Genomic DNA, 23,418 nt, shown 5'->3' with positions numbered 1-23,418 from the left:
TTGTAGATCTAGCCATCAGGTAAAAATGGAGCAAGTGACAACATAAAGAAAGCAGTATTGCCTTCTGCCTGCTCACAAATAAATGAACTTTTTTTTAAATCATCTCTCTGTTACTATTCCACCCTTGGCTACAAAGAAAAAGATTTGAGACAGACCAACAATGTTACATCTGCCACTGTATCTTTTTTAAATAAAAAAGCTGTTGTGAAACAAAGTAAAACAGCTGAAGGTAACTATTTAGTGGAGGTAGTTGAGTGGAAATTGAGACAAAAAAAAGGGGGAAACACGAGAAAACCTGCAGATGCTGGAAATTCGAAGCAACACACACAAATAAAGCTGGTGAACACAGCAGGTCAGGCAGCATCTATAGGAAGAGCTACAGCCGGAAAAAAGGGGAGGTTTTTTTTGGCATAATACAAGTTTGAATGAGAGAAGGTATACAAGATAATTGAGCCGAGAGTTAACATTTCAGAATGGCGCAGATTTTTCAAGAGAAAGAGTTTAGATGACAATGCCAAATCGCCCTGACAACAGTGGAGAAGACCAAGACAGCAGGCAAAGACATGTTAGGCAGATAGTGTAATCGTTACTAAATAGATTTCACTGGTGCACTTTTCCAAAAACCATATAAAAACGTTCACATATCCTGTACATAATCTGATCTATGACAGTAAACTAAATAATGAATGCAGTTCCAGAAGAAAAACACATGCAAACAGCAAGGTACGGCTCAGAGATCTGAATGCATTTTAACTATTTTAATATGTAGCTGCCTCCTCAGTATCGATGAAAATATACTAAAGTACCCGCTTTCTCCTTTAATCCGCAATGCAGTTTATTTTGACACCGCTCCAACTGCAGTTTGGAAATTCAGGAGAATTGCCCGGTGACCTTCCAGCTCATCCGATCCACAATGAAAGCGGGTAAGATAATTTTTTCGACGTTCATTTCATTGCTCGCAATAACGGGAATGAAGGAGTTTAATGCACGCCTGGAGATTATGCACCTGACCCCACCTCCGCCGATAATGTGCTTTTACAGCTACCAACAGATTGGATACTGTGCTGATTCCTTGGCACGCGTTACCCAAAGCGGGCTCTCAGGATGGGAGAGGGCCGACACTGATCCGGACCATGGATGCAAGGAGCCCCTCCACCTGCAAATTCATCCGTTTGCGTAGAGGCCCCTTCGGGAACACGACACACCATCTCCCCACAGCGACCGGCGAAGAACAGACTGAGAACGCGGGGAGCCGCCGCAGCCCGAGATCAGATGGCAAAATTGAACACACACCCGGCTCAAGGCCGTCGGTATAATTTTTACCTGAGCGTGAAGCCGCAGCGCTGCCGACAGCCCAGTCGCCAACCGCTCACGTCCAGTTTGAACTGACTTACGTCCCGCCTAGGAAGCCAATCACGGCGTTACTCTGCCCAACGGCCACACCCCCAAACACTGGTCTCGCGAGATCGAGCGGCTGGACCAAGCTTAGGGTGATCGAAGCGGGCTTTAGTTTGAGTTCAACAGCAGAAGAGAATCAGAATCAGGTTTATTATCACCGGTATGTGTCGTGCAAGTTGTTAACTTAGCAGCAGCAGTTTAATGCAATACACAATATAGAAGAAAAACATAAAATAATACTAAGTAAATCAATTCCAGTACGTATACGTTTCTTGAATAGATTAAAAGTCATGCAAAGAACATAAATAATATATTTAAAAAAGTGAGGTAGTGTTCACGGGTTCGATATCTACTTAGGATTCGGATGGTAGAGGGGAAGAAGCTGTTCCTGAATCGCTGAGTGTGTGCCTTCAGGCTTCTGTACCTCCTACCTGATGGTAACAGTGAGAAAAGGCCATGCCCTGAGTGCTGGAAGTCCCTAATAATGGACGCTGCCTTTCTGAGATACACAAACATAAAATGCTGGAGAAATTCAGCATCTTTGGAAAGCAATGAAAAGTCGAAATTGAGCTGAGAGCCTTCATTGGATAAGTTGAATGTTTCCTGTACAGGAGCTGAAAATATTTCATGTTTTGCCCAATATCTTTCCTAAATCATTGTAATTTCCTCACAGTTGCACAGGGGCATTACAATGGTTTGTCTGAAAGGCAGTACAGGTCAAGCTGTGTGCCAGACCCGTTCCATATTTGGGAATTCAAATAAGATTTTATTTCTGCAGAATCTCTTGTATTTATTTCATTGTTACACTTGGCTTTGATATTTGACTTCCTAAAGTCTGAACAGGATCCAACTCTGGCATAATTGCTCAGGCTTTGCTCCTGTCATGATGAGGTCAGGACCCATTTCTCAACAAAAAGTGAAATTTGCTATCCTATTGGACAGCCCAGATACAAAGATCTTAGCACTGAATTCTTTCTTTTCCTTTTTTCTTCTAGTTTTGAAGTTCATGCTGCAGACTGAGTTCCACATCATCTATAGTTAGAAAACAGACATTTCACAGCACTCTAGCAATCCAACTGAATTACAATGTGACCATACAAGCTGAAGCATAATATTTGCATAAGAAAAAAAATCACACAGTAACTCCAAGGAAAATGCAGGTACATTTTCAACTTATTTTCATAGAGTCACAATCTTGATCTTACAAAATTTTCAACTGGAAAAAGAGGAGACACTGTGGAAAACTCCTTCTCAAATTTTGCTGCCTTTGTATTTAGATAGGAAAGGTTTAGAGCTATCTGGGCCAAACATGGGCAAATGGGAATTATTGAGATAAGCCCCTTGGTTGGCATAGATAAGTTGGGACAAAGAGCCTGCTTCCTTGCTGTATTACTCTATGATTCCACCATATGGTGCGTTGCAAATTCTGATTTGAAGTAATAGATCAACTTTAGACACAACTCCAGTTCAGATTTGTTACTTAGACTATTATTGCACCCATTCCTTATTCTTTTTTGCTGCAATATTGCACATATCCTTCAAAGCACAGATTGTTGTTTATCTTAATATCTACGTTAAGAAATTGCTGATGAAATTCAGTTATGTCTCATTCAAGGGGTGTTTGAAGATACCTTTTATACTTTCAGCAGTGTTGTAAGAATGACTAAATAACAAATTTATTCATAATTTTCTTTCTGTTGTAACAGCAGCTCCTTCTATGATATTACCTTTTCTTAGTTCCTTTGTCTCCACTGTATCTGTTGCTAGGATGCTGCTTTCTTTTCCAGCTCATCAGAGAAGTCCTCCTTTTTCAAAAAACAGGGTTTCCCGTCCTCCACCATAGATGATGCCGTCAGTCTTTCCTCCATTTGCCGAACACCTGTGCTCACCTCATCTTCCCACCACCTTAATACTGATAGTGTTCCTCTTGTCCTTATCTACCACCCTATGAGCCTCCACGTCCAATATATCTTTCTCTACAACTTCCACCATCTCCAAAGGGATCCTACCACCAAACACACATTTACTCCCTCCCCTGCTTTCCACAGGGATCACTCCCTCCATGATTCCATTGTCCATTCATCCCTCCCCACTAATCTCACTCCCGGCAGTTATCCCTGCAAGCGGTCAAAGTGCTACATCTACCCTTTCACCTCCATTTAGGGCCCCAAACAGTCCTTCCAGGCGAGACTATTTGTATCTGCTGGATTTATTGTGCCTGGTGCTTCCGAGGCCCGTTGTAAATTGCAGAACACCTCCACCCATACACCAAAAGCCGAACTTCCTGGTGGCCAAGCATTTTAATTCCCATTCTAACATGTTTTATCCATGGCCTCCTCTTGTGCCATGATGAGGCCACCCTCAGACTGGTGGAGCAACACCTTATATTCCATCTGGATAGTCTCCAACCTGATGGCATGAATACCGATTTCTCCTTCTGGTAAAAAGAAAATTCTCTCCCACTCCCTCCTTCTTCATTTCCTCACTCTGGCTTTTTAACCTCTCCTCACCTGCCTATCACCTCCCCCTACTTTCCTAGCTCCTTCCTTTTCTTCTATGGTCCACTCTACTCTCCTATCAGATTCCTTAATCTCTAGCCCTATTCCTTTCCCACCCACCTGGCTTCACCTGTCATATTCTAGCTATCTTCCCCTCACCCCACCTTTTTATTCTGGCTTCTTCCCCCTTTCTTTCCAGTCCTGAAGAAACATCTCAGCCCAGTATGTCGACTGTTTGTTCATTTCCATGGATGCTGCCTGACCTGCTGACGTCCTCCAGCATTTTGTGTGAGCTACGTATCTAGTTTGGTCACTAGTTCTTAGGAGTTTCCCAATCTCTTTACAGGTTGGAGTCATTTTTTAGATTGATTGGTTTGGGAATTCAAAAAAGATTTTGTTTCTTTGTCACACCTGGCTTTGATACTTGACTTCCAAAAGTCTGAATAGTACCCAACTCTGATACAACTGTTAGTCTTATTTTGCTCTCAAGATGAGGTCAGTAACAACTTCTCAACAGAGAAAGACACAATTCATTATTACATCTCACATTGTGATCCTATTGTACATGCCAGAGAGAGATCTTAAAACTTGATTTTTCTCTTTCTCTGTTCCAGCAAAGGATCTTTGACCAAAAATGATGATAGTCATGGGATCCTACAGCACTGAAACAGGCCTTTGAGATCACCAGTCCACCTGTCCATACCCCATCCAACCCCTCCCATTGTACTTATCAACACAAGTGCCATTTGTCCACACTAGAACCATAGCCTTCTATACCTTGGTGATTCAAATATTTGTCCAGATACTTCTCGATTCTTGTGAGAGTATGTACTTCTACCACCTCTTAAAACAGCACATTCCAGATTCTAGTCACACTGTGTGAAAGAATTCCCCTTTGGATCCCCTCCAAATCTCTTGACTCACACCGCAATCCTATGACTTTTTCTTTAGGACACCCCCACCATTTAGAAAAGGATTTTTGGTATCTGTCACCCTCAATTTTATAAACCTCTGTTAAGTTACCAATTCAACCTCCTCTGTTCCAGAGAAAACAAACCCAATACATTCCATTCTCAACTGATAAATGTTTTGCACCAATTTTGGCATCCATCTTGAAAACATAAAAGACTACAAATCATGGAATTTGCGCCAAAAATTTCCCACTGTAGGAACTCAGCCGGTTTTACCCCCCAACAGAGGAAAATGAACATTGACATTTCCAGTTGAGACCATTCCTCTGGACTGAAGTAGGGGACATAACCAGTATAATGGGAAAGGGGTTGGGCAAGAGCTAACAAGTGATAAGTGGAACCAGGTGAGGAGAAGTTGATTGGCAGATGGAGTCAAATGGGAAAGGGAAGAGTGGAGGTAGCAATACAAACTGGGAGGTGATAAATTAAGGCAATTAGAGGGTGCAGATTATGGAATCTGATAACAAAGGAAGATGAAGAGGATTCACGTAAGTGATGTGTGTTGGTTGAAGTTTTTGAGAACAAGAGTGGAATACGGGTGGCTGTTCAGCACTGTCTGCCTGCATTTGACCGGTCTCCTTCTTGCTGGCTGCGCTGGAGGAAAATGCGGGAGTCTTAGGATCTATGTTGCCAGGATTGATCAGGGGAGGGGGGATGTTTTGTTGTTCATGTTACATGTGTCCCTGGATTCCGGGCTACTTTTTTTTTGCTGGTTTTGAAGGGTTTCATCAGGGCAATCGATGTGGACTGGACAGCTTTAACAAAGAATGACCCTGGCTAGCATTGGCTAACAGCACAGCGCTGAAGTGAACTAAATTGAATACTACTGGTTAAATGTTTGATAGTCTGTGTGTTGTTCGCTTGCTTTTTGCCTTTTGCGCAATCTGATCTTTTATTTTTGCATGTTGGGTGTTTGATATTTTCTTGAACCAGTGTTCCTTTGTTTCGTGGCTGACTGCAGAAGGATGAATCTCAGAGTAAACATACTCCAATAATAAATGTACTTTCAATCTTTCTTTTCCAATATCTTTATTAATTTACATATAAGAATACAGAGCACAGGTTAAAAAATATATCAATATATTATACTAAATCGCATATAAAGACTCCTTACCCTATATTCATACTGGTTAATTAATTCATAGCATTGAAATATAGTAATTTTATTATATTAAAAAATTCTAACCCACTACCAAGACCGAAGCTGATTAGTAAAGAAAAAAAGGAAATAAAAAAATATTAGTCATCATCTGTGCTTTAACAACAAATCAAAGGTTTTGAAAATAATTCAGAAAGGTCCCCACAATGTTTGGACGTCTTGATTAGATTCAGAGATTGATCATCGAATCTTCTCTAAATTTAAACATCACATCACATCACGTAACCATTGGACGTGAATCGGAGGGGCCGATCTTTCCACTTAAGCAAGAACATCCTTCTGGCCATAAGAGACATAAAAGCCAAAATGTGCAAGTCAGATGACTCCAAAATAGTATCCTTTCCTCCAACAATACCAAATAAAGAGGTCAAAGGATTAGGCTTAAAGTTTACTTTAAAAAGTATCGAGAAAGTTTGAAACACTTCTTTACAATATTTTCCAGGACTCGGGCATGTCCAAAACATAGGAATGAGTAAAGCTTCTCCATTATTACATTTATCACAATACGGAGATATATCTAAATAAAAACGAGACAACTTATCCTTGGTCATATTAACCCTACGGACCACTTTAATTTGTAGGAGGGAGTGGCGGGCACATAACGATGAAGTGTTAACCAATTTAAAAATTTGATTCCAAGTTTCCTCGGAAATTGAAGTCTGTAAATCTTGTTCCCAAAGATTTTTAATTTTATCTAAAGGAACACTTCTCATTCCTAGCAACATATTATAAAAATTAGATACAGATTCATTATAAAAAGGTTTTAAATTAAAAATTACATCTAGCAGATTCTTATCAAGACTTTTAGGAAATGTACTTATTTGAGACTGTAAAAAATCTCTAATTTGTAGGTATTTAAAAATGAGTTTTGAGTAAACTATATTTAGTTGACAGTTGTTCAAACGAAAAAAGACTTCCCTCTACAAACAAGTCCTGAAAGCATTTAATACCCAATCTATCCCATTCTCTAAAAGCCACATCAATCATAGAAGGTTGAAAAAATAATTAGAAAAAATGGGACTTGAAAGAGAAAATCTCAATAAGCCAAAGTATTTTCGGAATTGTATCCAAATTCTCATAGTGTGTTTAACTGCCAGATTATCCGTTAACTTACTCAGAGACAAAGTGGGTGAGGATCCAAGAAGAGAAATAATAGAAAATTTATTAACAGAGATAGCTTCTAAAGAAACTCATATTGGGCAATCCTCATGATTTATGGAATAAAACCAGAATGTAAGATTTCTTATATTAACTGCCCAATAATAAAATCTAAAGTTTGGTAAGGCTAATTCTACATTCTTTTTATCTTTCTGAAGATGAATTTTATTTAATTTTGAGTGCTTATTCTTCCATATATAAGAAGATATAATAGAGTCAAGAGAATCAAAAAAAGATTTAGAAATAAAAACCTGCAATGCCTGAAAAAGATATATATAAATTTAGGTAATATATTCATTTTGATAGAGTTAATTCAACCAATCAGCGACAACGAAAGAGGCGACTAATTTAATAGTATCCTTTTTACGTGATTCAACAGGGTAAGAAAATTTTCTTTAAATAGACATTTATAGCTTTTAGTGCTTGTTACACCTAAGTAGGTAAATTGGTTTCTTACAATTTTTAAAGGAAGGTTAGTATTTGTTGGTATTAAATTGTTCAAAGGGAAAAGTTCACTTTTATGTAGGTTTAATTTATAACCTGAGAACTGGCTAAAAGAGGAGAGTAAAGAAAGCACATGGGGTAGGTAATGAAGTCTCAACATTAGAAATAAATATCAGCAGATCATGAGCGTACAGTGAGACTTTGTGAATAGTGTCTCTCCTTAAAATACCGGTGATATTATTAGATTCTCGAAAGGCAATGGCTAAAGGTTCTAAGGCCAGATCAAAAAGCAAAGGGCTCAACAGCCAGTCTTGTCTAGTGCCACGTTGAAGCTCAAATGGTTTGGAATTATGAGAATTAGTGATAACCCTAGCAGAAGGAGCTAAATAAAGTAATTTAATCCATTAAATGAAAACGAGTCCAAAATTGAATTTTCCTAAAGTTTTAAATAAATAATTCCATTCAATTCTGTCGAAAGCTTTCTCAGCATCTAGGGATACCACACATTCCGATGATCATGTTAGAAGGAGAATAAATAACGTTTAGTAACCAACGAATATAAAGTGAGAATATCAATTTTTAATAAATCCGGTTTGGTTATCAGAAATGACAGATGGTAAAATATTTTCAATCCTATGAGCCAAAACTTTAGATAGGATCTTAGTATCAACGTTAAGTAAAGAAATTGCTCTCTGAGAAGTTGGATCCTTATTCTTTTTAGGAATAAGTGAAATGGAAGCCTCATAAAAAGATTGAGGGAGTCTGCCCGACTTAAATGAATCTGAAAAAACTAAATATAAATGAGGGATAAGCAGTGAGGAAAAGGTCTTGAAAAATTCTCCAGAAAATCCATCTGGACCCGGAGCTTTCCTCAAACGTAATAAGCGCACAGCCTCAACAATTTCCTCAAAAGAAATAGGTTGTTCCAATAACTTGCTGTTGTCGGCAGAAATTGTAGGAATGATTAGTTGATCTAAAAAGTTGTTTATTACAGTGGTATCCTTAGAAGATTCAGAACTATAAAGTTTAGAGTAAAATTCTCTAAAAATATCATTTATTTCTAAATAATCAGTTGTCCTATCACCATTAGCTTTGCATCTTTCTTTAATCTGCTGTTTAGCTATAAAGGTTTTAATTTGATCAGCCAATAATTTACCTGTTTTATCTCCATGAATATAAAATTGACTTATCTTTTAGGAGTTGGGTTTCAATTGGATAAGTTAAAAGGAGATCATATTTAGTTTTAGTTTCAACACGTCTTTTATATAAGGCAGGTTTTAGAGCCAAGGCATACTCTTGGTCTAACTGTTTCAGCTGATTAGCTAAATCACTTCACTCTTTATTAGCTTTTTTCTTAATATTTGCAGTATAAGAAATAATTTGTCCTCTAATATATTTGTCCTGTAATAGACTAGAAGTCTCCTCTAACATATTCTCTTTAAAAAAAGTAATTTGTCTCTCCATAAACTTAAAATTTCTTTATCAGATAACAAAGTTAGGTTAAATCACCAAAATCTATTTGTTTGAAGAAGACCAGGAAGATTTAAAGATAGAAACACAGGAGCATGATCTGAAACAGCAAACTCTTTATATTCATAGGATCGAACTAATGGAATCATTTGGCTATCAATAAAAAATGTATGGACTATGTATGATAGACTTGAGAGAAAAACAAATATTCCTTGTATACTGGATGAAAAAAAAATGCCAAGCATCAACAATACCATATTTCATTAAAAAGATTTAATAAACACAGCTGATTTATTTGGTATCATTGGTTTAGAAGATGAACGATCTAAAACTGGATCTAAGCAACAATTAAAGTCTCCACCCATCACCAATTAATACAGACTTAGATCTGGCAAAAATGAAAGAAACACTCAAAGAAACCTGGGTCATTTATATTCGGAGCATACACATTGGCAAATACCATTAATTTGTTGTTTAGTTTCCCGATACTATAACAAAATGCCCATTAGTATCAGAAATTACTTTATGTTGAACAAACGGAACTTTATTATCTATAAGGATCGAAACTCCCCTAGCTTTGGCCTGAAACGAGGAATGGAAATGAGATTCTTTCCATCGATTAAAAAGGCGTGAATTGTCACACTTACATACATGAGTTTCTTGAAGAAAAACAATTGATAACTTATGTTGTTTAATATAGGCAAACATGTTATTTCTTTTCACGGGGTGATTTAGCCCTTTCATGTTAAAACTAAGTAAATTAATACTTCGATTCATTTTAAAACTATAAGAAATGTTAAAGTAGCAATCAGAAAAATGTATATAAAACCCAAATAATAAACCTTGAGATATATTAGCTAAGCAACAGAATTGACTAGATTCCCAAATCAGCTTCAAGAAAAAAGAACTCCCCATCCTCCTCCCTCCTCCCAAAGAGAGAAACTCGGTCAAAGAACAACCGCTATCTACCTCCCTTAAACACATTCCCTTAGAAAGCCGGTTGGAACCACTCCAAAGAATTCAAGGTTATTTACTGTTCCAACCAAGACTAAATAATATACAGTGAAGAACAAGCAGACAGGTTTATCAAACAGAAATAGCAATTATTCACATGAAAAATATTAAACAGTCATTTTTTAAAATATGTAGTAAGATTTTTAATGTATTCAATATATACACACAGTCATTTTGTTTTGAGTCTAAAAATTCTTGTGCCTGCTCCTTCGTATAAAACCATTTAAATGATCCACCTTCTATTGTAATTCTCAGTCGAGCCGGAGAACGAAGAGAGGGTTTAAAATTTTGGCTGTAAAGCTTCGCCATAACTTTTTAAACTTGACACGTTCTGCCATAACTTCTGAAGAAAAATCTTCAACAATACGAATCTTTTGATCTTGGTAGTCAATCATACCTTTTCCACGGGTAGCACGAATCAGACGACCCTTTATTTGAAATTCATGGAAACATATAATGACTGATCCTGGTTTTGATTTTGAAGTCGATCTGAAGATAGGCAACCTGTGGGCACTATCAATCAAAGGCAGAAACTTTATAATATCAGGGAATAATTCCATCAAAAGGTTTGCAAAGAATTCTTTAGAATTATCTCCTTCCATTTGTTCTTTTAGTCCCAAGGTTCATAAGTTGTTCCTCGTACTTCTGTTTTCCAAATCAATAATCTTCTGTCTCGTTATTTCGTTGGACTCAGATTGTTTTTCATACAGCTTTTGTAAATCATCCATTCTCTCGTCCAGCAAAGTAATAACATCTTCATGTTCCTTTATCTTCTTATTGTGCTTGGTTAGAATTGCTTGAATATCTTCTAGTTTCGTACCTATTTGTTTAATTTCAACACTGATTTCTTTTCTGAACTGTTGAAACTCCTCAGTAAACTTTTGAATTGAACCTATAATAGCTTCCAAAGCTGCTTTGGTAGTCATAGTAATATAATAACCCATCTAACAGTAGTATTTCAAAAGGTTGGAGAAAAAAGTAAGAAAGTTAGTAGCACCAGCAGAGAGCTGTTACTCCATCAGCGGCCTGCAGGCAAATCCCACTTTGAATCTTTGATGTCATCACAGGTGCCGTGCTAGTGTAGCAGTTAGCACAATACTATTACAGTTCAGGGTGTTGGAGTTCAATTCCAATGTCATCTATAAGGAGTCCATACATCCTCCCTGTGGAATATGTGGGTTTTGTCCGGGTGCTCCTGTTTCCTTCCACAGTCCAAAGCATACCGGTTAGCAAGTTAATTGGTCATTATGAATTATCCCGTGATTAGTCTGGGGTTGCTGGACGGTGTGGCTTGAAAGACCTATTCCACGCTGTGTCTCTGAATCAAACTAAATAAATATATAAATGTCAGCAATTGAAAATAAACAGGTTGCAAGAGGGTAAAAGACCAGAAGAAGGTATCCAAGGGAAAGAGGAGTATTAAGGTCAGGAGAAAGGGTTACCAGTGGAAGGTAAGTACTCTTTATCAAAGAAATAGACATGGAGGCAAAGGAAGGATTTTTCCCAAACAATTAATGTTTCTCTTTCAGCTGACTGAACTGCAGTGCTTCCAACTTTTTCTTGTAACTACTTTTTATTTTCAAGTAGAGAATTTTTGATTGGTGTTAACACTGGATGCTGCCACCAATTTTAACCAAAGTTTCCCTGATTCCTGCCTCCCTCTTCTGTGAGTTTGCAGCTGCATTCATTGTAATTAGATCCATGGTGATGTTTTTGATTAAGTTGCTTCTGCTCATTTCTAAACACCAAATATTCTTGAACAAGGCTTCAAGAGTTCTGCAGGTAGTGGCATGAAGAGTTGATCTATTCTTCATTCAGAAATTGTACGTGTGATGTTTCTTGCAGAATTTTGAACAACTAACATTTGATTTTCAAGAAACACACACAAAATGCTGGAGAAACTCAGCAGGCTAGGCAGCATCCACGGAAAAGAGTATAGTTGACGTTTCAGGCCGAGACCCTTCAGCAGGACAGGAAAAAAACAGATGAGGAGTAGATTTAAAAGGTGGGGGAGGGGAGAGAGAAACACAAGGTGATACTCTCCCCCGGCTTTTAAATCTACTCCTCATCTGTTTTTCTCCAGTCCTGCTGAAGGGTCTCGACCCAACAAACACCGACTGCACTCTTCCAAAGATGCTGTCTGGCCTGCTGAGTTTCTCTAGCACTTTGCGTGTGTTGCTTGGATTTCCAGCATCTGCAGATTTTCTCTTGTTTGTGATTTGATTCTCGAGAGATTCTTAAGACTTAACCTCGTTTGCAATTTGCTGTAAAATTTCATGTAACAAAGTCATAGAATTGTGCAACATAGAAACAGGGACTTTGGTCCTCTGTGTCTGTTTATACTATTCCCACTTGGCTGTATTAATTCCATTTGTCTGTGCCTTGCTCATTCAAATATCGTTCCAGTGCTTCTTCAGTGTTGTTTCTGCTCTTGCCTCTACCACCTACTCATTCCAGGTTACCAACTGCTGTGTGAAATATCTACCCTTCAGATCCCTCTCACCTTAGATCTATGGCCTCTAGTTTTAAAACCACTGTCATGGGAAATAGGCTTTGGTTATCTACCCTGTTTACTGTGTTACAGATGTTAAAATCTGGAGCTAAAAGAAGCTGCTGGGGGAACTCAGTGAAAGAAAATGAACAGCTGACATTGCTGTCCAGATGAAGTCTTAATCTGAAATATTGACTGAACATTTCCTTCCAGTGAATTTCTTCTGCCTCCACCCCACATATTTCACTACAGTTACTGCAGGAATCATAGAGGGTACAGAAGGCAGTCCCTTGGTCTGATGTTCCCATGCCAGCCAATAAGAAAGGTTCTGTGTGGCAAGATTCTGTACCTATTACGCTTTCAAGCTGTAAATTTCCAGACCTTTGCTGCTGAGCGATTTAAAAATTCTACTCAGCTTTCTCCCCTTAACTCTTCCCTCACAACTCCCACATTCCCAGCTCCATTAGAGCATCCTGACAAACTGTTTCACTGCTTGCTATGGAAACTACCCTATGGCAGACAGGAAGGCACTAAAATGCCTAAAGCATCACTGGCACCAGTCTACCCAACTTTAAGTACATACACAAAGTAAGGTGCTAGAAAAGGGGAAGAAACATCATGCGGGATCCCACCCACACTGCTGTTAGACTGTTTGTCCCACTCCCATCAAGGAGAAGGCTGTGTAGCATCGATCCCAGGAACACCAGACTGAAAAACAATTACTTTCCCCAAGCAGTAAGACAGTAAGCAGTAAGATCATCACCTCCATCCACTAACTCCACCACTACTTTATTATTTCCTGTCAGTCACCTTGTGTATAGCCTAGCATCACTTTATGGACATACAATAAATCTATGTATATAGGGTACCGTATGTATTTATATTTATTGTGTATTTTATTATTGTTGTGTTCTTTATCTTTGTGGGGTTTGATCTGATCTGGGGTAACAATTATTTTGTTCTCCTTTATACTTGTGTACTGGAAATGACATTATACATTTTTGAATCTTGGATCTAATCTGTCCTCCTACAACATTCCATCTTTGACCCTTAGTTATTGTCCCTCCCCAGCATCACAATCCTCAACTGTTCACCAGTGAAATAGATCCTTGCAGTCTACACTTACCTCACTACTGACACTCAGCTTTTGAGGGAACTATTCACTGCCATCAGCAGATCTGTATTCCTTTGCGTGATATGTACCCACTAGTATGGTACTTAAATGTTACAATGGAACAGACCAGTCCCCACCAATATGTCAGCTCAGTGCTGTACAGGGACACAGCAGAATGTTTCTTATTGGCAAGCAGAGAACATCAGATGAAGGGACTGCCTTCTATACCTCTGGAGGCTGTCAAAGATACACTGGCTGCTATTTGGAAGAAGAGCGGGGTAGCTCTCCCCAGTATATACTCCTTGCATTTCTGTGCATGAGAAGCTTGTGGTGTGCAAATGACTGCCACATTTTTCTCTGTTGTCCTGGCAATTCTCTGGATTTAATCCCTGGCTCTACTTCAAAAATACATAAAACTTGACAAGGAAGCTATGTCCTAACAAGAATTAACTGTTTTAAAAGAATAGCTTGAGCTGGATTGCAGATAAAACATTTTTAAAGTAGATCCCTGTTCATATCCTCTACATATTCTATTCTTCTACGTACATTTTCTGAAAAGGCCATCAACAGGATTTCAAAGAAAATTTTTCAGACTTGTTATTACAAGATTGGCAAGGACACATTTGCTTACTAATAATTAAGTTAATAAGACATCAGAGCAGAATGAGGCCATTCAGCTCATTGAGTCTGCTCCTCTGTTCCATCATGACTGATTTATTTTCCCCCTCAACTCCATTCTCTGCATAATTTTTGACAACCTTACTAATCAGGACCCTATCAACCTCTGCTTTAAATATGCCCAAGTACTTGGCCTCTACAGCCATCTGTGGCAATGAATTTCACAGATTCACTACCCTCTGGCTTAACAAAATTCCTCCTCATCTCTGTTCTAAAGAGCCTCCTATTTTGAGATTGAAGACCAGAGGACATAGACTCACCCACTATAGGAAACATCCTCTCCATGTCCATTCTATCTTGGCCTTTCAATATTCCATAGGTTTCAGTGAGAGTGCCCCGATTCTTCTTGGGTCAGTAAACAAAGAGTTTTGCATTTGATTTGATTTTATGCCTTCCTGTTGAATATGATTTTCAACCAATTTTTTTTCTTTCCATGTGGCAGTTATTACCATTCTGTGACCCCAATTGATATTTCCACTCGTGTGCCAACTCAATGCAATGAACATGGAATGTCTTCTCTTCTTTGTCTGCGTGCTGGTTGGATTCTGTCCATCTGTTCAATGTTTGCTCAGAGATCCTTTTCAACATTACAGATGTTGTTTGCAGTTACTGGAAGATCCTCATCAACTGCACTTGTTGAGCAAATTTTCAACATTCTCATGTGATAATCGTAACAGAATACAGAGTCTTCTGCTTGGAACTCCTGTTCTTGATTTTATAGTCTTACTGTGATAGAAAGATTGTCAATCTTTGATGATCCTTGATGCTGCCGTTAATAAATATTACTGATTTATGACTTGGTAAAGAATCAAATGAAATTGCTAAATTAAAACTAATGAAATACCTTGATTCCAAACACTGTTCCAAGTTCTTCCTTATTAATTTGTGCGTGATTGCTGTTGTTCCTGTTGAGAGTGAAGTGACAAGTTTCTCTTGTTCATCATCCATCACATGAAGAGTTGCAGGGAAGCTATATAGCACCTTTCACAAGTAACCAGTCTTCAGATATGAACAGACTTGGATAATCTTGGCAAAGTAAATCCTTATAGAGGGCTGTCAATAAAGCCTAACTTTGTCCTTGCTGAACAGACACTACTTCATATTTTCAAGCACATGTCACAAGTAATCAGGAACGAATTTTATTGATCTTATTCACTTTTTTAATATAGTAAGAGTACTGAAAGCAACTCCTTTTGCTGCAACTACTGCTCCAGGATTCCCCAACAGGTATCAAGACCTTGCCTGACTGGTGGTGTGAGAGGCTCTCCCGGTCAGATCCTTCCTGCATGCCTGGAGCATCACTCCCACAACATGCTGCCTGCGCAATGACTGTCACAGGGAAGAGACAGTAGCTCACCTCTTTGTGGACTACGGGTTTGTGAAGAGGGTGTGGAGAAGGATGAAAGGGCCTTTGTCCCTTCACCCCGAGCAGCAGTATAACAAGAGAAATCTCTAATCCACGGCTGTTCCCAGGGATACACATGGAGCCTAGCATCAAGTGTTGCTGGCAGATCATCAACTTGGTGAAAGATGCTCTTTGGTCTGCTAGTACATCGAGATATCTATGGAGGAATGCTGCCGACTGGTGCTTTCCAGACTACAGGAGTATGTTCTGAGGAATGCACTGAAGATTGGTGTAGCCACAGCAAAAGTTCAGTGGGGAAGGACAACAGCATAGGGTTCTTCGCCTTCTGGAAAGGGAAGGGCTGGGTTGAGGGAGGACGCCCCTTAATTGTTGTGGTAGCAGTAAACCATCCCAAAGTACCACCTGAGGTGCAGGCGTGCTGTTGATGTGTATAAATGCAATACAGCAGAAGGGAACATTCCTGTTCATTTTTTAAATAATGAACAAAGTTTATTTTGTTTTTAATAAGAAAATCCATGAGGTAGTGATTCGCTACCCAGCTGACCTTGGATTAGTGCCTGAAATTAAATTGTGAATTAGACCTGGTACGTCTCCTCACAATTCAGTGCTCAGTTTCTTAACAATATGAAATAAATGAAGATGCAACAGACATCAAAGTTGCTGGTGAACGCAGCAGGCCAGGCAGCATCTCTAGGAAGAGGTACAGTCGACGTTTTGGGCCAAGACCCTTCATCAGGACTAACTTGATGACTAAAATGAAGATGCTTCATATACAATGATTACAACAGTACCTCAGTGCCACCTGCTGGCACAAAATTGCCTTGTAGGGGAAAACATTTCTTCAAGTGACTTCGCTTCAACTGCCATCTACTTCCAAAAAAGCTGTAGGAGGCAGAGTTGGTGGGAGTAAGTGAAATATGGATTATCGTACATAAAGAATTCAGGGAAAAATTGAAATGCATGAATACAACACAGAAATACATAGAAACAAATAAGATTTGCGAATCTTTTATTCAATCACAGAACTTGTACCTTTCCCAAGATTAACCAGTACATTACAGACCTCCTTTTAATTCAAATTTGCCCAATCTCAGGTGGTGATGAGAGGGCGTACAGGAGTGAGATATGCCAACCAGTGGAATGGTGCCTCAGCAACAACCTGGCACTCAATGTCAGTAAGATGAAAGAGCTGATTGTGGATTTCAGGAAGGGTAAGACGAAGGAACACATACCAATCCTCATAGAGGAATCAGAAGTGGAGAGAGTGAACAGTTTCAAGTTCCTGCGTGTCAAGATCTCTGAGGATCTAACCTGGTCCCAACATATCAATGTAGTTATAAAGAAGGCAAGACAGCAGCTATACTTTATTAGGAGTTTGAAGAGATTTGGCATGTCAACAAATACACTCAAAAACTTCTATAGTTGTACTGTGGAGAGCATTCTGACAGGCTGCATCACCGTCTGGTATGGGGGGGTTACTGCACAGGGCCGAAAGAAGCTGCAGAAGGTTGGAAATCTAGTCAGTCCCATCTTGAGTACTAGCCTACAAAGTACCCAGGACATCTTTAAGGAGCGGCGTCTCAGAAAGGCAGCGTCCATTATTAAGGACCTCCAGCACCCAGGGCATGCCCTTTTCTTACTGTTACCATCAGGTAGGAGATACAGAAGCCTGAAGGTACACACTCAGCAATTCAGGAACAGCTTCTTCCCCTCTGCCATCCGATTCCTAAATGGACATTGAATCTTTGGACACTACCTCACATTTTTTAATATACAGTATTTCTGTTTTAACACTTTTTAAAATCTATTCAATATATGTATACTGTAACTGATTACTTGTTTATTTATTATCATTATTTTTATTTTATTTATTTTTTCTCTGCTAGATTATATATTGCATTGAACTGCTGCTGCTAAGTTAACAAATTTCACGTCACATACCTGTGATAATAAGTCTAATTCTGATTCTGATTCAAAACCCTGAAACAGTAGTGGCAGAGGGTTATTCTTTACATTGTAGTCCCATGTGTGTTGCAGTGGGTTAGTGCTGGTTCCTTCTTTTGTTTAACATATAAATGATCTGGATGAGAATATTGGTGGCACGGTTAGTAAGTTTGTGGATGACAACAAAACCGATGGCATTGTGGACAGTGAAGAAGGTTGTTACAGGAAAGGATTCAGATGGGAAAAGGGGCAAGGGAATGGCAGATGAAAATTAACTCAGATGAGTATGAAGTAATGCATTCTGTGGTGCCTAAAACTAAAGAGCAAAGGATTGACATGAGAGGGAGGAAGTTTTGAAGGGGTTTTGAGGAGCAAAGCTTTCACACAAGTGAGAACTGAGTGTCCGCAGTGAGCTTGAAAAAAATGAAATATCCTTATTGTCATTGCATAGTACAATTTGTCATGTACCAATACAGCAAAAATGAGTTTGCAACTCTCATACTCAAAGCTATAAAACAACAAATAAAATAAGTAAACAATAAATGAAATCAAGTAACCAGCCAGTACAAGCAATGTCCAGCAGTACAAAAGCGCAACTCAGATGCATGACAGCCATAAAACCAGTATTAAAGTAGCAATATAACAAATTTATGGATGATGCTTGATCGATTGGTTCAGAGCAATTATTGCTCTGGGGAAAAAGCAATTTTTCAGTCTGGAAGTGCGGGCATAGAAAATCTTATAACGTCTGCCAGATGGAATAAGTTCAAACAGATGATTGCTTGGGTGTGTATTGTCCTTACAGATGCTCGTAGCTTTCCTTAGGCAGCAAGAGCTATAGGTGTCCTCCAGGGCTGGGAGCTGTGTCCCGATGATCTTCTGTGTGCTAGAGACGACCCGCTGAAGTGCTTTCCTATCAGCTGCTGTACAACTGAGATACCACACAGAGATGCAGTATGTTAAGATGCTCTCTGTGGTGCAGCTTCCATCAAAGATGGAGGAGGCAGGGACAGTATCAACACTTAGGAGGCATTTGGACAGGTACTTAACTGAGCAAGGCACAGAGGGGAATGGAATTAATGCAGGCAAGTCGTATTAGTATGGATAGGCATAGATGGAGAGGGCAGAAGAGACGGTTTGCATGCTGTAAATTCTGTGACTCTTTAACAGTTCATAACTACTTCTGAAATGAAATGAATATCAATGTCTTAAGAAATGAGAAGGAAAAGTCAATGCAAGCATGTTCTGTTATTTCGTAAGATCATGGTTAATTTCTAACTCCAATTTCCTTCCTAATCCATATAGCCCCAGATTCTCCTGCTATCTAAAAATTTATCAATCTTAGTATTAAATATGCCTCTGAGGGAAATTACAAAGACTGAATGACCCCTGAGTGAGGAAACATCAGTGCTTTTTAATATAAATGTCTGTGTAATCCCAAAACTGTGAACCCATGGTTCTACTTCTCCCCCAAGGGGAAAAGAACTGCTGCCATTCACATACGTGTGACAAATTAAATAAATATTCAGTTAGTATATTCTTATTGATGGTAATGGAAGATTGTCAGCTGGTATGTGAAGAAATTCACACCTTTTCCAACTAACCTTTTAAATTCACTTAACCAGCCATATGAGGCTTTACAAATAATGGAGAAGGAGGACTCTGATAGACTAACATAAACAATGAACCAGAGCTAAAATTCCAGTAAATATGAGAATAACTGATAACAACCTGGCAATTCATGTCATACTGAATTTTACCAGACCTGACATTCTAACAATTAAATATCTAAAAGTTCGCTATATATTGCGGTCTCTGATGAATTACTAGAATTCTACGTATTTTGAATATACATTTAAAGCAAGTTATAACAAGACAGTGCTTTTATAATATTTATCATGACACTACAAAGCCCATCACCACATCACAATAATATGTAAAATAATTGAAAGACACGGGATATAATGAATTATGTCAATTTCAGGGTTGTCTCATAACTTAGAATAGAAAGAGAATCTTGTAATATAAAAGGAAACTTGCCATACAGATGGTTTGAAATAATGGGGCTATTCAATTGACCCTGTCCTCTTGCTCTTTCATTGCAGCTCTCTTTTCACTTAAAAGATTTATCAAATTCCATTTTGAAAACAAGTACTGAATCTTCTTCCATAGTCTGGTATTTTAATGTGTGTTTCCTAGTTATAATCTTGTCAGTGGAAATATACCACCAAAGCTCTTCATGATTGTGAATGGCACCATTAGGACTAAAAAATATTCAGTCAGCTGAACAGTTTGTTATTTAATACTCTTGAACCGTATATGTATGCATCATTGCTGCACTTAATACTATTTACAAATGCACCACATCAACTTGTCAGTTTTTCTGACCATACCTCTAAAATCTGTGACCTATACCTCCCTCTGCAACTGGATCCTCAACTTCATAACCAGAAGACCACACTCTGTGCGGATTGGAAATAACATCTCCACCTCACTGACAATCAACACTGGCACACCTCTGGGATGTGTGCTTAGCCCACTGCTCTGTTCTCTCTCTGTACCCATGACTGTGTGGCTAGGTATAGCTCAGATGCCATCTATAAATTTGCTGATGATATAACCATTGTTGAGAGAATCTTAGATGGTGACAAGAGGGCGCACAGGAGAGCGATATACCAGCTAGAGGAGTGGTGTCGCAGCAACACCTTGCACTCAACATCAGTAAGACTAAAGGACTGATCAAGGGTAAGATAGAGGGATCAGAAGTGGAAAGAGTGAGCAATTTCATGTTCCTGGGTGTCAAGACCTCTGAGGATCTCACCTCTTCCCAACATATCAATGCAGTTATAAAGAAGGCAAGACAACGACTATACTTCATTAGGAGTTTGACGAGATTTGGTATGTCAACATATACACTCAAAAACTTCTGTAGATGTACCGTGGAGAGCATTCTGACAGCTGCAGAGAGTTGTAAACTTAGTTAGCTCTGTCATGGGCACTAGCCTCCATAGTGACCAGGGCATCTTCAAGGAGCAGTGCCTCAAAAAGGCAGCTTCCATCATTAAGTGTCCCTGGTTTGGAGGCTTGCGTGCCTCAATGACCTGGAGAGCTTTGTCGGCTGGAGTCAGGACTTTATCCTTTGGCTCTTGGTAGGGTCACCCATGCCAAACAGGTCGAAGGGTAGAGGCCAGATGAAGAGTGGTCCACTGGTCCTCCAGGTTTGGGGGTTCAGCTCAAGGCTAACAACCCTGATGGGTAAAACAGTGCTGTTTCTGTAACAATTTTGAAAAATTCTTCTACATCTGAGTGTGATGGTATTCCTGAGTCTCCACCCGGAACTTGCATGACTGAAAGAGGTGAAACCCAAGCTACTGGCACAATGAAGGAAGTCCCAAGCACCACCAGAGATGGAGAACCTTCATTGCTGCCTTAAACACTAATGGTATAACAGGCAGTAGAGATCACCCAGGCCCTGCCCTCTTCTATTGCTACCATCAGGAAGGAGGTACAGAAGCCTGAAGGCACACACTTAATGATTCAGGAACATCTTCTTTCCATCTGTCATCAGATTTCTGAATGGACATTGAACCCATGAACACTACCTCACTATTTCTTTTACTTCTATTTTTGCATTACTTATTTAACTATTTAATATATATACTTAATGTAATTCACATTATTTTTCTATTATGTATTGTATTGCAATGCTGCTACAAAGTTAACAAATTTCATGACATATGTCAGTGATTTTAAATCTGATTCTTTATCATTCAGATAGACAAGTGAGAAGATCTGCAAACTCTCCTCCATGTCATACTCCATTCTGAATTGAAAATGTATCACCATTTCTTCACTGTCACTTAGCCATATCCCGGAACTCTCAATTTAACAACTCTGTGTACAGACGGCTATAGTTCAAGATGGCAGGTTGCTGACATCTTTTTAGATAATTACAGTTGGCCAATAAATTCTGGACTTGCCAGAAGTATACACATCCTATCAGACAATCCAGTAAGTCAGATTTTTTTCCTGTAAGATTTTTTAAGTGATTCTTTCTTATAATGAATGTTCAGTGTCAAGCCACGACTAAATAAATAGCAGCAATATGTACAAATCTTCATTTCAAAAAAAAATTTGTGATACACTGTGACTGCTTCAAATTGAAAGTGACAATGTGCCCAGAATTGCAGAAAATTTTACATCATGGACATGTTTCCATTAGATTTTCTTACAAAGTTAGCCTGGGCTGCATCAGAAACCTTACCTGGAAGTAAAGGGACATTGTGAGATACACAGTCCTGTATGTTTGTAGAAAGCAATCTCCTCCTTTATTTAAAATTGATTAATTCAACTTATTTGATGATTCAATATTGTAAGAAATAAATTCCCAATTGTTATGTTGGTTGCACCATGTAATTCAAACTTGATAATTTGTTTTTAATGCAAAAAATATATTAGCTTTGAATGGGCTGTACATGATTGTCCAAGAATCTACAGAAAATAATTGAGCAACTGTAACCTACAGGGGATGTGCACACTGGTGTAAATTTTAACTCTTGATTGTTAAGGCAGAGGACCTAAGCAGCTCTGGCCTTATTTGAGTTTTCCAGGTGAACTATCGAGCACTAAAGGGGCTCACTGGATGGAAGACTGGGCCAGAACTGTCCACGAACATGATAAGTGCAGTGGAAGAGAGCAGGTCCTTTGGTGGCAGAAGCCAAGATTATTTTTGTGACCGAAGAAGTGGATACATCTTGTAATTAATTTACAGCACAAAGGTATCACCAGAAAGACTGCCATTTAATGCCTAACTCTATTTATTTCTCGAACTGAGAGGCTGTTAAAAGCCTACCAAAGTAAGGTTATTGTCATATGCACAAGTACACGTCTGCACAGATGAAATTAAAAAGCCCCTTTCAGCACCATCCTGGACATCAGCATCTCAGATACTAAGCCCAACACATTGATACAATCATGAAGAAGACACACTAGCAACTCCATTAAGAGTGTGAGGAGATTTGGTATGTCACCAAAGACACAAAATACTGTTTATGTTTGATGTCCTGTGAATCCGGAGGGAGGATTTATCTTGGGCCCAACACATTGACACAATCACAAAGAAGGCACTCCAGTGGCTCTACCTCATTCAAAATTTGGAATTTGAAATATCACCAAAGACTCTTGCAAAACCTCTATAAATGTATAGTGGAGAGCAGTCTGAGGGGTTGCATCACCACCAGGTATAGATCTTCCAATGCACAGATCGCAAAAGGTTGTAGAGGATTATAGACTCAGCCGGCTCCATCATGGGCACATTTAGGACGTCTTTAAGAGGCCATGCCTCATGAATCTGCCATCCATCATTAAGCACCCTTGCCATTACTGTCAAGAAGGAGGGAGGAGGTATAGGAACCTGAAACCCACGCTCAATAAGGAACAGCTTCTTCCCCTCTGCCATAAGATTTCTGAATGACCCATAAACCCATCAACACTATCCTGTTACACACATCAAAGTTGCTGGTGAACGCAGCAGGCCAGGCAGCATCTCTAGGAAGAGGTGCAGTCGACGTTTCAGACCAAGACCCTTCGTCAGGACTAACTGAAGGAAGAGTTAGTAAGAGATTTGAAAGTGGGAGGGGGTGGGGGAGATCCAAAATGATAAGAGAAGACAGGAGGGGGAGGGATGGAGCCAAGAGTTGGACAGGTGATTGGC

General features: G+C 39.1%; 1 protein-coding gene and 1 long non-coding RNA gene across 5 annotated transcripts in view; one reads left to right on the top strand and one right to left on the bottom strand.

Annotated features, from left to right (window-relative positions):
* The window catches only part of spdl1 (spindle apparatus coiled-coil protein 1), a 52,410-nt gene extending 51,014 nt beyond the window's left edge, over positions 1–1,396 (bottom strand). For both annotated transcript variants that reach the window (XM_072280825.1, XM_072280826.1), the window contains exon 1: positions 1,324–1,396. The gene's annotated coding sequence lies outside the window, so the exon portion shown is untranslated. The remainder of the gene's footprint in view (positions 1–1,323) is intronic.
* A 76-nt stretch (positions 1,397–1,472) lies between these two features.
* LOC140211218 (uncharacterized) lies at positions 1,473–23,209 on the top strand. Of its 3 annotated transcripts, XR_011889400.1 has the most exons (4): positions 1,473–1,558; positions 2,394–2,558; positions 21,480–21,716; positions 22,308–23,209. It is a non-coding gene; the product is annotated as an uncharacterized lncRNA (long non-coding RNA). The 3 variants fall into 3 exon arrangements; XR_011889399.1 differs by lacking the exon at positions 22,308–23,209 and having other exon boundaries at positions 21,480–21,991; XR_011889398.1 differs by lacking the exons at positions 21,480–21,716; positions 22,308–23,209 and adding an exon at positions 14,838–15,226.
* Positions 23,210–23,418: the final 209 nt, after the last annotated feature.

The sequence above is a fragment of the Mobula birostris genome, chromosome 16 (genome assembly GCF_030028105.1).
Source record: "Mobula birostris isolate sMobBir1 chromosome 16, sMobBir1.hap1, whole genome shotgun sequence".
Lineage (NCBI taxonomy): Eukaryota > Metazoa > Chordata > Chondrichthyes > Myliobatiformes > Myliobatidae > Mobula > Mobula birostris.
This window is presented reverse-complemented; position numbering and strand designations above follow the sequence as displayed.